The sequence below is a fragment of the Phodopus roborovskii genome, unplaced genomic scaffold (genome assembly GCF_943737965.1).
Source record: "Phodopus roborovskii unplaced genomic scaffold, PHOROB, whole genome shotgun sequence".
NCBI classification, from domain to species: domain Eukaryota; kingdom Metazoa; phylum Chordata; class Mammalia; order Rodentia; family Cricetidae; genus Phodopus; species Phodopus roborovskii.
The window spans coordinates 34,828,831-34,845,000 of NW_026125281.1; the positions used below are offsets into that span (position 1 = coordinate 34,828,831).

The 16,170-nt window shown below is 44.0% G+C and overlaps 1 protein-coding gene across 1 annotated transcript in view; it reads left to right on the top strand.

The window, feature by feature from the left end:
* The window catches only part of Fat3 (FAT atypical cadherin 3), a 553,599-nt gene that overhangs the window by 181,934 nt on the left and 355,495 nt on the right, over positions 1-16,170 (top strand). The gene's annotated exons all lie outside the window — the stretch shown is intronic.

Consider the following 16,170-nt stretch of genomic DNA (forward strand, 5'->3'; position numbering starts at 1 on the left):
AAATATTTTATTGATAAGTCAGCTTTTGAATCTACTTTCCCCAAAGTACTTCTCTTGGGCACCCAAGGAGGATGGGTTCTGGGAAAGAATAACTCAAGATATGAGGAGCACAGTATCATCCAGATAAGGCTTTGGTAGCCCTGACCTCCTAGAAACTCTGAGGGTCCTTGCGGCCTTTATGTACTGCCGACTTTGGTCTCAGATCATCTCAGGCACCCACACTATCCATCAGCTTTCCATTATGATGGAATAGAGGAGTTAAAAGAAAAAGGTGCCCATCAAACTAAAGCTTTGGTAATAATTGAAATTCTACGAATCCTGGGGCTTCGGAATTCTCCACTCAGTAGTTCTTTCCTCCCTCTTCTTCACAACAAGGAGGGGAGCTACACAAACAGATTAAAGTACACTTAGGAACCCAGCTGGCTTGTCTTCAGCTCCCAAAGGGGCACTTCATTCCCAATTACACTATTTTTCCTTTTTATCAAACTGCTAAGAAACAGTAACTCAATTGATTTAAATGATTTCTATCACCATAGCCTTTAAGACAAGTAATGGGTTTATTATGCTCAGTCATAACGAGGGCATTTTACGTTGTTGAGTGTGTTTTTAGCAGTGCTCATAAAATACTCAATTTGACTTCATTTATTAACTTTCTCATTTTCCATCAGCTGGTGTTTTCCTGTCTGAGGATAATTCCTCTGCCTGCTGATATTGCACAACATGATGGGAAGGTGTCTTTCAGGGGAATAAACAGGATGATCTGGTGAGGTTTGAATGGGGCTGTTTTGCTTGCACACATCCCAAAGAGTAACTCTTCAGCTTTTGCTGTAGTCAAATTCAGTTCTTAATATCACAGCTTGCCTAGTCTTGGGAAATCATTTTGAAACTAGTGTAGTAATCCTGCTGGTTGCTGCTTTAGTTCTTGCTTCTGAAAACCTATCCTTTAGTTGTTGTTTTAGATATGATGTGTTTTTTATTATTGTTTGCAAAGTTAATTGGGAAGATGCTTGGTCTTACATTTAACTTTTCAGCTTTGTTTCTGTCTCTACTCAGTATCTTCCCATCTGTCTGCAGGCAGAAGTCTATGGGATTCTTTTTCTGGCTTCCTCCTGTTTTATGGGCATGTGCCAGTGTGTATGTAGCAATTGAGCTACTGTGTGCTTAAGTGGGTTTATGAAATTTGCTTTAGTGGCTTTTAGAGATCTTAAATTTGCTCTAAACATAATTGGAGAGGAAGTTTTCCAAAGTAGCATCTTTTAAATTTTAGTTAAAAATGTATTTTGCATTTTGTTGAATGACAACCTCACAACCATAATGAATCATTTTTCTTTCCTCTTAGATGTGTTTCTTGTGTTAGTTCTCTTGAAGGCCAAGTGACTCTATAATGACAGAGTGGATAAAATACAGAAGGAAAGAAGCATTGGGGAGACTCTAAAGGCCCTCATGTGCTCTCACAATGCCTCTAAGGTCCCGAGCTATTCCCAGATAAATGAAAATATTGGTACTTAGGCTGAGGTGACCACATCTCTGGTCCTACATGTATACATGTAGGACCATGTATAAAGAACTCAGCTTTGGACACAGTCACACTGGCATTATCGATGGTTGCTCCTTTAGCTCTAATTCAGCTGGGAACAAACTCTTGTGCTTTCAATCTGTCGGGTTCCAGTCAGACCTCACTGACAATAACACAACAGAGACAACTAGCTCTCTCTGCATCTGTGCATCGGTCAACCAAAAAGCTCAGCCTGTCTTCTCTTCTAACATCCAGGGTTGTCTCCTGGCTTGTGCTCCACCTAGATTGAGCATTCCTGCTGCTCATCCTTTCCTTTGCCACTCAGAATCCTGCTTCAGACCTCTGGCTCTTGCTCATACACTTGGAGCTTCCTTTATATGTTAGTATCTAGAAGCAGTATTTGATGATAACATGTTTATGTTGATCATGGGCTCCTGTGTCTTAAGCCAATCTTAAGTACCTTTTTGATACTTCCATCATCTGAGAATACCCAGCACAGGCAGCCTGTTGAATGGAGCTTTTAGCAATGAGAACCTGGATGGAGCATGAATTGGAGGATATGGTGGATGAGGACAGAGCTTGGAGGCTTTAGTGGGGGTACGAGAGTGAAACTGAGCGTGCGCGCGCGTGCACACACACGCACACACACACACACAGACGCACAGACACACGCATGCACGCACACACACAGACACACAGACACACAGACAAACACACACAGAGACACACACACAAACACACACACGCACACGCACACACACACACACAGACGCACAGACACACGCACACACACACACAGACACACGTGTGTTGTGGGAGGAACTGAGGCTGGGAAGCTGGGCACAGAGCCTGGGTGACAATGTGGCTGTCGACACCACTGTGTTTAAAGTGAAGAGTTTCTGGACCTCATGATGTGGACAGCTGTGCCTCGACTGTGGCTGGCCACTGTCAGTGACTTTATTACATGGTTGATGGTCTAACTAAACTTTATGCACGTGCAAGGAAAATGATGTTATAGGTTACCGCAGTCTGAGGCATTGTAACGCTGCTTACGCCGAAGCTAGTCTCATTCCACCCCTCCATGCGCAGGAAGCAGCTAGACCCTTGTGCAGTACTATAGGAAGTGCACTCAGCAATCACACTCCTATTTGGTGTGTCTATTATAATCCCTCGTCATTGGTCTAACAGAAACAACAGCCAACACTTTAGAGTATTGGCAGGAACCTCACTAAGCCCTTTGGTTTCTCACATTATGTAAAATTGTGACTCCCAAAGAAGTTTGAAAGCACTCCCTAGGAGAAGGAACCTGTAACTATCCATTATCAAGAGTCTACCTTTAGCTTTAACTGTAAATTGTCATAGAGCTTATCCAACCCAGGACACAACCTGTGTTTTTTTGGGGGCCGGGGGTGGAGGGACTGGACTCAAAAACCCATGTGACAGTGTGCTTGGAAGCTGAGGTTCTCCAGGGAGCGGAGGACACTAATGGGTATGTAAGTGAGAAACAGCGTAAGGGTGCGAAGAGCAAAGGAAAAGCGTTAGGGTGAGATGTACTCTAAAGTGCTAGTAGCTCCCACAGTTTCAGGGACAGGCAAGGTCTGCTCAGGGACAACCACCTTTGCTTTTCAGTAGCTACAACAAGCAGTAGGTGGGACCTTAGCTGATACTCCACCTTGGCCTTCCTGCCTGCCTGTGCTGACAGAGATGCAGTCTTGAGAATTGCCACTGTTGGAAAACCCCAGACTTTTCTGGTAAAGCCCTCAGCTGGTTGGCTGAGGCCCACCTGCACTAGGAAGGAATTAGCTCTATACCAAATCCACTGATTAGCATTGCCAGTCACATCTGGTGTTCAACCAAACTACGCAGGCCTATCAGGTAATAATAGAAAAGAAACCTCATGCTATTTAACTATGAAAATGCATCGGCTACCCATAGCTAAACGCTTTTGATGCTGCAAGCCCTGTGCTTGGTCTGGGTCTCCCCCTTTCACAGAAGCATCATCCGCCCATGCTGCAGTCATTAGCAATGAACTTGATGATTGTTGTCATGAGGCCCTTGCTAGCTTTAGAAATGATAACAAAACAAAAATCATCTAGCTAATTTACATAGCTTTTTAACTGGATGTAAATTGTATGTATTTATTTAACCAAGGCTATTTTAATATTTTATGAAATATTTGAACAGGAATGTTTCTAAACATGGTGTCTACAGGACACCATGTTTATCCTAAGAGCATCAAGGCATCTGCACATGAGGAATTTTCTAGCTACATGTGACTGCTCATGCCCCTGAGAGCAGCCCTTGGGGAGCGGAGAAAAAGGAACATGGTGAGTCCAGCCAGCCTGGGTAAAAGAAGGTAATTCGTAAGCAACTCTCAAGTTCTCTCTTAAAGTGTGAGCTGAGATTCTCACAGGTGTTTGGCAAGGCTCCCTGAGAGATCCCACCCCACACAGAGAGGTTTAAACTAAACAAAACGTGGTTTCTGACTTCCTGGACGGGCCGTGATGTTGTGATCTTACTAATGTACAAAAATGAGTCTTGTCTCAGACCTGTCCCCCTTCCCCTGTTCACGCATGCTGGCTGATTTTCAGGCAGATGCACTTCCCTGGTCCAGTACTCAGAGCACCTTTGTAGAACGGTGGGTTATGACAATACACTTCTGCACAGCCAGCTCAGTGCTCTTCAGGACCGAGCTCTGCAGACCAGCTCTTCAGTGGCTGGGCTGCTGTCTTGTGCACCCTTCTTAGGGGCAAACGTTAAGCTCTGGAGACACATTCCTCTAGCTAGGAAGCCTGCACCCACCCTGGGTCCTGTCTACAGTCCTCTGGGTCCTGTCTACAGTGCTCTGGGGCCTGTCTACACTGCTCTGGGGGGGGGCCTGTCTACACTGCTCTGGGGCCTATCTATACTGCTCTGGGGCCTGTCTACACTGCCTACAGTGCTCTGGGCCCTGTCTACACTGGTCTGGAGGCCTGTCTACACTGCTCTGGGGCCTGTCTGCACTGGTCGGGAGGCCTGTCTACACTGCTCTGGGGCCTGTCTACACTGCTCTGGGGCCTCTCCTCCCTGCTCTGGGGTCTATCTGCACCTGCTTTGCCCTCTGAGTTTCCAGTTTCAGACAGGTGCACTTTGATATCCTGCTCCCTGCTCTCTGTGGCCTTGCTACCGATGCACAAACCATAGTCCCTAGACTCTGCAGAGCAAACCCCAGAGCGAGCACACTTCTATGCTTCCATTCTTGCCATGCAATGGTTTTCTGGCACTTGCTTCATGGCTCAGTCTTTAACACTCTTGCATCTGGTTAATATGCTTGCTGGCATACGCAAAGTAGATGGATCTCAAGGAAGGATCAGGGGCATGTGGCTGCTTATCCAGTGCATTACATTTTTGTTTTCATGTCTCCAGTCAGTGGACCAGACAGCATCCCACTTTAATAATGTTTTGAGAAGGCAGCAAACAAATTCATCTTTGGTTTGAAAGTTGCAGAATTGTTTACAGGGAGAGATTAAATAGGAAGGGAAAGTGGGAAAAGAGTTAAGTGTTTTACTAAGGGGTAGAAATAACTACTTCTTTCAACCCCCAACCTCTCCAAAAGTACACAGACCTGCGTCTACACTGTGCCTGTTTCTTTCTGTGTGCATTGTTGCAAAGCTGTGTGACTTCGGGCTGTTCCCTCAAGCTCCCTGTGACTGCACCTCCCATTTTGGAAAACAAGGCAGCTATAACAATCACATAGATACTGGAATACAATTTATAGGCGTTCAAAGATACGGTCTTCCTTCTTAGTACTTGTCATGTATTAAGCTCCTAAGTGCATTGCATGTTAAACAGAGAGTAATCTAATTTCACAGTTAAATAAAGTACTAATTTAAATTACTTTTGAAATTAAAATGTTAATGGAATAAATTTCCTGGGTCTAATAAATGAACTCTGCAGAATCTTTCCCCGTCTCCTCTCTAAACCCTCCACTGCCGTTGTGTGTCCTGTGTGCCTGTGTTTCCTGATGCACCTGACATTCTGGAACTCTTTTATTTCAGGCTGGATTACTTTTATCTGTGGCTGTTTGGGTGGCAGGAATTAGATCCATTTGCCTGACAAGAGTTTTACATGGAACACATATTTGAAAGATTAATGTAAGCAGTTGATGCCGAAACAATTCAATCTTGCTTTCCACAGTAATGAAAAATGAATAATCAGAAGAATAAATTGTGCCTAGAAGATAATAAATACCCCTTAAGGGATGTTAGCAGTGATGATGAGTTATGTCTGACCTCCCAGCTTAGGAGGCCAGTGCCAGTTGGTTCTTAACCATATGTCTGCTGTACCCTCAGTCTCCGAGGCTGATCCATCTCGCCTGTCTGTCAGAGTCAAGTGTTCTACTGTCTTCCCACTGATTTGAACCTGCAAATAGCATTTTGTGCCAATAAGAAGAGTACATATACAAAATGCCATGAAACTAGTGTTTCCGTCCTGTCCTTTGACCAGTGGCAGACCTAAGTGGTCTGAGGTAAGCATTCAAGGTATCAACAGCTCGGATTTATTATAGAGTCAGTGGCTGCTCCCAGGCAGGGAGCTCTGACAAGCATGATCCTCACTGCATACCCTTAGAGAACTCCAGAAAGATCCACAGAAATGCATCCCTACCTAAGTCTGCTCCCATCCCACAGGTTTGTTTAGAACACACACAGACACACACGTGCGCGCACACACACACACACAGACACATGCACACATACACTAACTCTAGGTTAGTGAATTTCTCTAGGAAGGTGTTTTGTGAGGTTTGTAAAAAAAAAAAAAAAAAAAAAAAAAACCCTAAACATGGAACTAATGACTGACTTTGTCTTCTAGACACACGACGTCTAACATATACTTAAATACCTGCAGCACGCATATTGTTAAGTGATATGAACTATGATAGTATGTAATATGATGTACACATTTAAATAATAACATTCTCTGCTTTTTGTGATGGGGGCTTGCCTATGAAACTTTGAATTTGGTATGAGGCTCCTGTCAGCCTTGACCTGCCCAGCTAGCCCAGATCAGAATCCTAGGATTTCTCCTATGTGTCACTGTATCCTGCTCTACCATTCTTTAGAAAGTGGCTGTGTGGCTCAGACATTAACTTTCCTGCAAAGCTAAGGCTAAAAGGAGCCGAGGTTCCTTTAAAACATGAATGTCCCTGCATCTGTGTGGCTCAGTACACCCACCTTCCTGCTGCTTTGGGACCCAGGAGATTAATACCATCACACTACCAGACAATAAAGCACCATGCATCTTATAAAACATGTGGGAATCACATCTACTGTGTTTAATGTGAAAACCAATCCTAGAGCTGAACCAGGAAGTACTTGCTGTGCAAACATAAGGATGAGTTGCGTCCCCACTTGAAAAGTTGAGGGTGATAGCATGTGCTTGAAGTCCCAGTGCTGGGGAGGCAGAGACAGGAAGATCCCTGAAACTCATTGGCCACCAGTCTAGCCTGACCTGTAGACCCCGGGTCCCAGTGAGAGACCCTGTCTCATAAAACAGGGTTGACAACAACTGAGAACTAAATTTCAAGGTTGATCTCTGCCTACATACACATACACAGACACACAGACATACACACACAGACACACACAGACAGACAGACACACCCACACAGACACACACGCACACACACAGACACACACACCTGTACCCCTGTGTACAGAAAACCTCAGGTCAACTCTCCCATCTGCTTAGTTGAGACCTTTTAGCTGAGGGGCTTGGCCTTTTCAAACTCTGTGTCTTCTGAAACAGATTCATTCTCTGACCTCTCCTGTTTCTAAAGATGCTTTAAAATAATAAAGGAGGAGCTGGAGAGCTGGCTCAATGGTTCAAAGCACATACTGATCTTCCAGAGGACTCAAGTTCATTTTCCAACAACCACATCAGACGGCTCTGAGCTCGTGAACACCTCACCGGGAGCCAACACTTCTGGCCTCCACCGTCCTTTGGCACCTGAACTCATATTTGCATACCTCCATGGACATGCACACAGGGTTAATTTAAAAAATAATAATAAGATAATAAATGAAACTGTTTGATACACGACACAGCCTTCTGCACCTCAACAGTGGACATGCCATGTGTGTGAGACAGCACTGTCTCTCCGGATGCCAAGAGTTAAATTTTAATATATGGCTGCTTCTTTTTTAAATCAAAACTTTTATTGGCATACAAATGATGGGTTTAATTGTGACATTTTAATGTATAGCAGTGTAATTTGTTCTTACTCAATTCCCTTCATTTCTTTCGGTGCCCTGCTCTCATGACATATTTGTGCCCACATCCTCTTGTCCTCCAGTTTTCTCCTTTAGACTTATGTCTACTTTGTTTCTGTTGTGTCTGTAACTACAACTGTGTAAAAGTTCTAGAAACATTTTCATGTTCCCACCTTTGTACAATCTTATCATGTCAAAGCTAGAGAGACAACTTTGAAATCATCCAAGCTAGAGAACAACAAAATAAAACAAACAAACAAAACACTATCAAACCAGTCTTTCTGCAAGAGGAGAGGATTGTCTTAGTTTATTGTTCCTAAAAATAAACCTTCCTAATTTGGCACAGCTGCTGAGGAACAAAGCTGTGATGCCAGGAGCCCAAAGCCCCGAGTTCACACAGCGCTTTGTTATCAATTCCTTGCCGAATTACCAAACAATTTTCCTGGCATGTGTGTTTTCTTCTAATGGCTTCATACAGTTTGGCTTTTAAATCTACTTTCATAGAAAAGATTCAGGTTCTTCTGCACTCTTTGGAAGTATTGCCAGGATGTGATTTAAGCTCTTGACTTGGCTATAAGAAAGAGGTTGGAAACCAAAGATGAGTGGCCATATGGTCGCTTCCATGGGAGAATTAACCAGTTAATTTTCAATCGCCAAGGCCGGTCCAGCAGAAGCATGTTCTAAACATGAAATTTTGAGAGATTTCCTAAAGAGATTTACACGAAATCAGTCCTGTCTCCATAGAAAGATGGCAATCTCCCAGTGAGCTCTTTTCTCTGACCCTGTTCCAAATCACCACGCTGATGTTACAGGAAGAAGAGGGAGGCAGAGGAGTAGCAAGGAGGACAAGATCATAATAACACCCTTCAAACCATCCATTCTATAATCTGCGAAGTGATCGTATGTGTTTGTAATCTGTTTTGACAATAAAGACAGGTATTGCATCTTAGGTCTGTAATCCCAGCACTTGCCAGGCTGAGGCAGGAGAAATCACAGAGAGTGTGATGCTACTCTGGGCTACTGTCTCGGAACAGAATACAGAACACAGAAAGGGGCAGGGGAAGCCCCTGAGCGAGGAGACATGTGGAGGGGAGAAAGGGAGGAGAGGGGAGATGATGTCAGAACTGATGGACAAGAGCGCATACAACCCTGTCTCCTGATTCACACAGTATCCTATATGTGCGCCATAAAATCTTGTTTGCACATGTAAGCGGATATAAAAACTTGGTTGATTAAAAATATTGGGCTCTGAGCACAAGCTGAAGCTTGAATTGTCTCTGTAATGCTCTGTGCGTCACAGGAATAACACACACAAGATAGGTGGTTCTTCATTTCGAAACCAATAGTTCCCATGTTTTAAGAGTAGGCTTTGTTCTAGTTTTAACTCTTTCATCTATAATATATAATACAAGGCGAGTGGTATGTAAATACTTTATTTTGGAAATAGAGGAGAAGTGTCCCCTCTCCTCCCCCCTTCCCGTCTGTATGCTTTCTCTCTAGGTAAGCCTCTACTTCCCCTATCTGTCTCCCGTATTCTGTTTTGAGAATTTACACTGTACCCTGGGCTGGGGGTGGGTGACTCAGGGGTTATAATGTGACTCACTGGGAGAGAAACATGCCTAGCATGCACAAAGCTCTAGCCTTGACAGAAGCGCCACGAAAAATAAAATAAGTAAAAGGACGTACTCTGCACAGCTGCCTGGCTAATGGAGAAGACAACCAGGCACACGGTTATGGAAAAGACAACCTCAGAGCTCACGGTACAGTTGTGTAATGCAACTCTATTTAACTGCTGTTCATGTAGCTAACCAAAGTGGAGCTTATACTATAATCCCATGTCTCGCTCAGAGTGGGTGCAAGATAGAAATTTGATTAATAAAAGGAACAAAGGTGATGCTTTGAGCAGGCCCGTTCAGCCAGAGAGCCTACCAAGCTCCCAGGCAGAAAACCCTTTAATTGTATAGATGAATATTGCCAGGGAAATTCCCTGTAAGCACACTTTTCCTACGCTGTTCTGGGAATGGACCAGTAGAGGAGAGTGTTTCATAGGAACTTCCTGGGGCACTTAGCCTTTTCTTTCTCAAAAATGCTATGGTAGGAAATTCTGTCACTGAAGGAAAGTTTCTGTCATTTTGCCAGTGCACTATAAAACTAAAAAGCCACTGTTTCTTGCATTCCTGCCCTTTAGAACCTCAGAGTGAGCTGATGTACTAGAAGGAAAGGTCTCCCAGCTCCTTGGAGTGTAGGGCACGGTGGGTCTTGATTCACTGTGGCTGACATCCTTACGAAAAGGGAAGCAAACCCTAGCAATTGGAGGCTGAGGCAGGAGGATTATGTGCTTGTGGTCAGACTGAAATGTGTCACCAGATCCTATCCACTCAAAAGTCACTGGATTTGGAATAAGACACACAAGAGGGCAGATAACCCAGGAAAATGCTGGGACCTTCACTTCAGAAGTCTGAGGGTAAGGAATTAATCTATGCTCTTAAACATCCCTAACCTGTATGTCTGTCTCATCATGGCAGTGGACATAGCAGCCAACCATCACAGTGTTTCACTTAGCAGCACACTGCTCAGGCGCTATCCTGCTGTTGCTGGAGATTCTTGTCCTGCCACGCTTCCAACCCCAAATAAACACACGGGGATGCTATATTAATTATAAAACTGGTGGCCAATGGCTAGGGCTTCTTATTGGCTATCTCTGTCTTACTTATTAACCCATTTCTATAAATCTATGTATTCCCACATGGTCTTGGCTTACTGGAGAATGTCCAGACCTGTTTCTCCTTTGGCAGCGACACGACAACGTCTCTTTGTGGAGCCTCTCTTCCTACCTTCCCCAAAATTCTCCTCATCTCCTTATCCCACCTATTTTCTTGCCTCTATTGGCCAAATAGTGTTTTATTCATCAACCAGTAAGAGAAACATATATACAGAAAGACATCCCCATTATCCCGGGGAAGTGGAAACAGGATCCCCTGGGATGGATATATGCTTTCCAACGGTTCCCTGGAGGCTCACGCAGCGTTGGCAATGAGGATCCCCATGGATGGTTCCTCCTAGTTAATATCAGAGATGCAAACCTTCTCATCAGTCTCAGAGTCAGGCATCCTAAGTGTATCAGTAGTGGTCCAGCTTGGACCAGGATTCCATGGAATTGCCTGGGTGTCTATAAATACAAATTCATAGTTAATTTTGTCATTCTCACGGTATCAAGGTCAGACTAGGGTTTGTATATCTAAAATGATCTCTGTGAGAGTAACTCCAATAATGATCTGGATTAAGAAGAGTTTGACATTTGTGTGTTGGGTATGCATCTATGTACATATTATCTTCAACAAGGAAAACTTACTTCTAAATCCACCAAAGAGCCTGCTAACTCTCTTGTCTCCTACTGTTTCTTGAGGCCTGTTTTCTTCGTTGTATCTATTTCAGAGCTAGAGGTCATTGACACTGATTTAAACAAACAGGTGTGGCATGCCAGTGTGGTGTTTATGGCTGTAAGCTCAGGTTAATCAGTGCTTTCTCCTTCTAGAACCTGCTGTTGGGAGAAGGCTGGGGGCTAACCAATTTTGTTGTTTACCACTGAAGTATAAGTTTAACTCCTGATTCATTTGCTTAATAATTCTCATCTTTGTCAAATACTTTTCAGATTCTTTGGGGGAAATTCATCTATGATGTGTAGTACCCCTACCCTGAACTCTATGACCCCCAACTAAATAAACTAAGGTCTGAATTAAAGGGGGAAAAACCCATTCCCAAGGAAATGCAAGCCAGATACGGCAATAATAACTAACACATGTCATGGCTGACGCTAAGTGATCACTTATGGTCATAGGACAGAGCCAGAAGAGATCTGCTTCATCTAGATAAAAATCCTCCTGTGAGGAGAGGTTTCCCAGTGCTCAGAGACAGGCAAGGCTCTTCATGTGAGTATACTTGTCCACCGCCGCCTTACAGGGCAGTGCCCAGGAGTGTGGCAGTTTTGGGAAAGAAGTTTAAAGAAGGGAGAAAAGAATGGCTGAAGAGTTGGAAGGGAAGCTATGGTGGTCCTGAGGGTCCGTTCTGGATACAAGCTTGTACAGATGAGTCTGAGCACGGATGGGGTCTCAGCTAGGACATGTTTTCAAAGTCAGTCTGTACCAAATGGGAGGGCTTCTGCAAGTGAAGGGTGGTGACCCCAGACAGGCAGGAACTTCTGTCCCAAGCCTCTAATAGCTGGTGGCTTTGGATGAGTCTTTTTGTTTTCTGTGGCCAGATCCCTTACTTTTAAAGTGAGAATAAAAATAGCACATAATTTCTAGGTTTGTTGTAAAGAGGCAAGATTAAATCAGTTTATGGAAATGCTCACAGCAATATATGCTAAGAAATACACGTGTTCTGCATAATGTATCTCTATGTATGCGCATATGTGTATATATCAATCCTATCTGTCCGAGGCTTGCAGGGCCAGGTTCTTGCTGTACAGGGAGCTATCCTTTTTCTTCTTTCTCTTTTTCATGAACTGAACCTTGACGTGGGTGAATTTCCATGTGAGAGATGATGCTTGGCAGCTCATTCTTTTCTGGGGGTGCATCAACGCAAGGCTTTTTGAATTAGAAGGCCTGAGCCCATTCTGACATAAATTATTGTCATGGAAACAGTTCCTTTCCCATTTAGGAACTGCTTCTCACCCTTTATAATCCTTAAGATGCCAAACCCATGGTATAATAAGCACACATTAGCACAGAGCTCATTCTCAGGCAGAAAAAAAAAACCCCTCTAAATAGTTGAACATTTCTGGAGTTAGAACATAAATTAACTTTTAGCAGAAGAATTTGCTTAGCATCTAAGGGCAGTCTCATTCTCTATACTGTTTTTAAATCTAACTGTACTTGAGGGAATCTGGCTTGTACCCCCACCGGCCACTTCAACATCAATCTAGCATCCTTGTTGATTGGTAAAAGTATTTGGAAGAAACAGCCTGAATGCATTCTTTTTTCTTTCTCCCTTTTCAGCCGTATCATAATCTCAGGTATTTGATTGTCACAGAGTCCAGTGTATAGCCAGTGATCTTGGGTTCTTCAGGCTGTCTGAAGGTGGCTTACAGACGCCACCACCAAGGTAGCTCTAAATGGCAGCATGGGTTTGCTCAGATGTCACCCTGTGCTGTGAGTCTGGAGACACACATTGCTGAATGGCAGGTGGTGCTCAGTGGGTTGCAAGTTCAGCAGGGATAGAAGGGTATGCTTCATCCATCACACAGTGAAATCTTTCATGAGAGTGGGCTCTGTGCTAAGTGGTTTCAGATGCCTGCTGGTCTACTTTTCAAAACATCATTGTGTTAGTTCTAAAAATACCCAAGAGGAGCAACTTGGGAAGAGTTTGTTTTGGCTCAAGGTTCAAGTGCAACAATCCATCATGGTAAGGAAGTTATAACGATGCAACTTGAGGCAGCTGGCTACTTTGTGCCCACAGTCAGCCAGCAGGGACAGATAGATGCTGATGCTCAGTTTACTTTCTCCTTTTAAGTCCGGGAGCCCAGTTCATGGAATAGTGCTACCCACATTTAAAGTGGGACATCATACCTCACTATCGATGATCACCATCGCTTCTGTGCTGAAAAAGTAGTGGCTGAAATATCTTTGCGATTTATAGGTGATAAATTGCTCAATAGGGGTCCAAGGCTCTTGCTAAAACATAACCCTAGAGTTACACAAATGTACACACCATTCACAGCCATAGTGTGGGCCTCCCTCTACCTGGCAGGATCTGTGCCCTGAGAAGAACAATTAGTCTGATGTTATGAGTAGGGTTTTCCCGCCAATGGTTCCACCGCCACGCCAGCCCCAAATAACACACAGAGATGCTGTAATACATATAATTCTGTGGGCCTGTTACTAGTTTCTTATCGGCTACTTCTGTCTTTAATATTAACCCATTTCTATTAATCAAAGTATTTCCACGTGGTCTCATCTTACCGGAGAGAGGAGCTGGCATTCTTCTCTCTCTGTCCTCCATGATAGATCTTCTCCCTACTAATTCCTCTCTCCTCCTTGTCTCCTAGTCCCACCTATCTTGCTTTCCCATTGGCCAACAGTGCTTTATTCATTAACCAATAAGAGAAACATATTTACAGAATGACATCTTCCATCAGTCTAAGTTTACTATAGGTGGCTCAGCCTCAAGACACAGAAGTGTAGAGCTGATCTCAACACTTTTCTTTGTACTGGATCAGTATGCCACCCCTCCTAGGTTTGAAACGAAAGAATCAAGTAGTGGAGAGAGAGCAGGACTCCCTTTAGGGAAAAGGTATCCCCATGAAAACCAGCACAAGGTGAAGCTTGGATGAGAAAACGGGACAACCTGCAAAAGGCTTTCTAGTTCCATAACGCAGGAGCTAACTTGATTAGTATCTTCCCTCCTCCTTTTGCTTAGTGGGAGCTTCATGCCAAACTGAAGACCTGGAATTCTTTCACTGCAAGAGCTGTGTTACTCTCTGTTCTGGGGATTAGATATGTCAAATGCTCAGTGCAGAGTTGCTGGGCCCTGCCCTCTGATCTTGGGAGAGAAGGTCAGTCATACTCTCCAATCAAGTCTGAGAGCTTAAATGATTCCCCAAGAACAAGTAGGCATTTTACCTATGGATTTTAGCTACTTTTCCTCCCACAGTTCTGATCACTCCCTTCACAGGGTGCTACCCCGGTCTCTAGCTGCTTTCTTCTGAAAGTGGCACGCTGGACCTCACGCCTCCCTCCCCAGGCCTGATCTCTGCTTACTATAATTGCCTCCTTAGCCATAAGTGAGGGATGCCCATCCCTGAGCTGTTTCGGTTGTATGCATACGCATGGCTTTGAGGTCTTGAGCAAACAAATGCTTCCTTTCAAATACAGTCCGTTAAACTTGGAGTTAGTTGTCTAAATGGCATCTTCTTCAAAGGCAACAAGCAGGGGCGGTCACCGCTTCCATCTGCATCTGTGCTCAGAGGATGGGTTCCTGGTGGCTGTGGAGGGAGGGGAGTAGAGTGGAGAGGTCTTATGAGAGAGCTTCCTGAATACCGGAAAGTAGGACTGACAGAGATGCAGGGTCAGAGCCTCTACTCTCTGGAAGACCCTGCAAACCACACATAACTCCCACCAGTTAGCAGCGATAAGACTGCTGGCAGGAAAAGCAGAAGGGCGGCAGGGAGCTCCTGTACCAGGCTGAGACAAGGAGATGTTAAATCGCAACTCCTTCAGAGTCAAGAGATGGTCCCCAAAGCCAAGAAATCACCAAAGACTGCTTATTTCATACATGGTAATTTTAGAATCCTAAAATAGTCCTGCCTTCGTGGCTAAGCTGCACTGAGAGGGCGACACGTCATAGGCTGTATTCCCTTGAGCTGTTATTAGCAGATAGACTTGTACTGTTGCAAATTTGTCTTTCAGTCTGTCACAAAACAGAAAATCCTGCCTAACGTGGGCTTCCAAGCTCCAGATCCTCCAGAGGTGGAGAAGCTGCCAATAAGAAGTTCTGTCTTCCCTGCTCACTCTTCACCCGTTTTAGGGAGAATGTAGAAAGGATTTTGTTTAGAATTTCTTCAGGCAATTACGCTACTTTTTGCTCACCCTTTTGACTGGGCTCTCATCAGATCATTGTGTAAGCACATGCCTGTTTATTAAGAGAATTATCCCCTGTCCATCCCTCCCTCAGGAAGTGCCACTGGGAGGCCACTCTAGGAAGGGTGTCCTAGACAGTATGACTTTGGTGGCAGAGCTGGGACACACACATTCAGCATCACTCAGTAGGTAGAGCTGTAGCCAGTCTCCCATAGCTAACACTGTCTTTGATTCCTTTGTGATAGCATTATTCCTTAGATTATCAAACTAGCCCCTTTGGATATTTCTATGACCTTGAAAATTAGAATAATTAAGTTTCCTCTAGCACAGCAGAGACTTGATACGCGTAATTAACAGCGGCTTGAGTTCCCTGGAGACCAAATTTATGAAAGACATTAAAAGAGAAAAGAAGCCAGACTTTCTGAGAGGGGAGAAATGAACACTGTCATGTGGGCTGGTAGTGTTGGGGTGTTCTTTGTCCTTTGTCTCCTGAAATTCCATAATGCATTATCTCTTTATTTTCCTTCGAGTACCAATCACATGAAACAGGACAGTAACTGTCAGTATCTGAATCAAGGACCAGAGATAACTCTCTATGGGAGAGAGAAATTTAATTGTATGGTATGTTAACTTATTAATTTTATTGTAGGCAAAACAGCTTCTGTTATTCAATCATTTATTTATTTCTTCATTTATTTATTTGTATGTGTCTGTCTGCCTCTCTGTCTATCTGTCTGTATGTCCAGGGATAGTCTCAAGGGCTGTTTTTCAAACACTATCTAAGTACAATTTGAGGCAGTCTTTTATTGGCCTGGAAATCATCAGG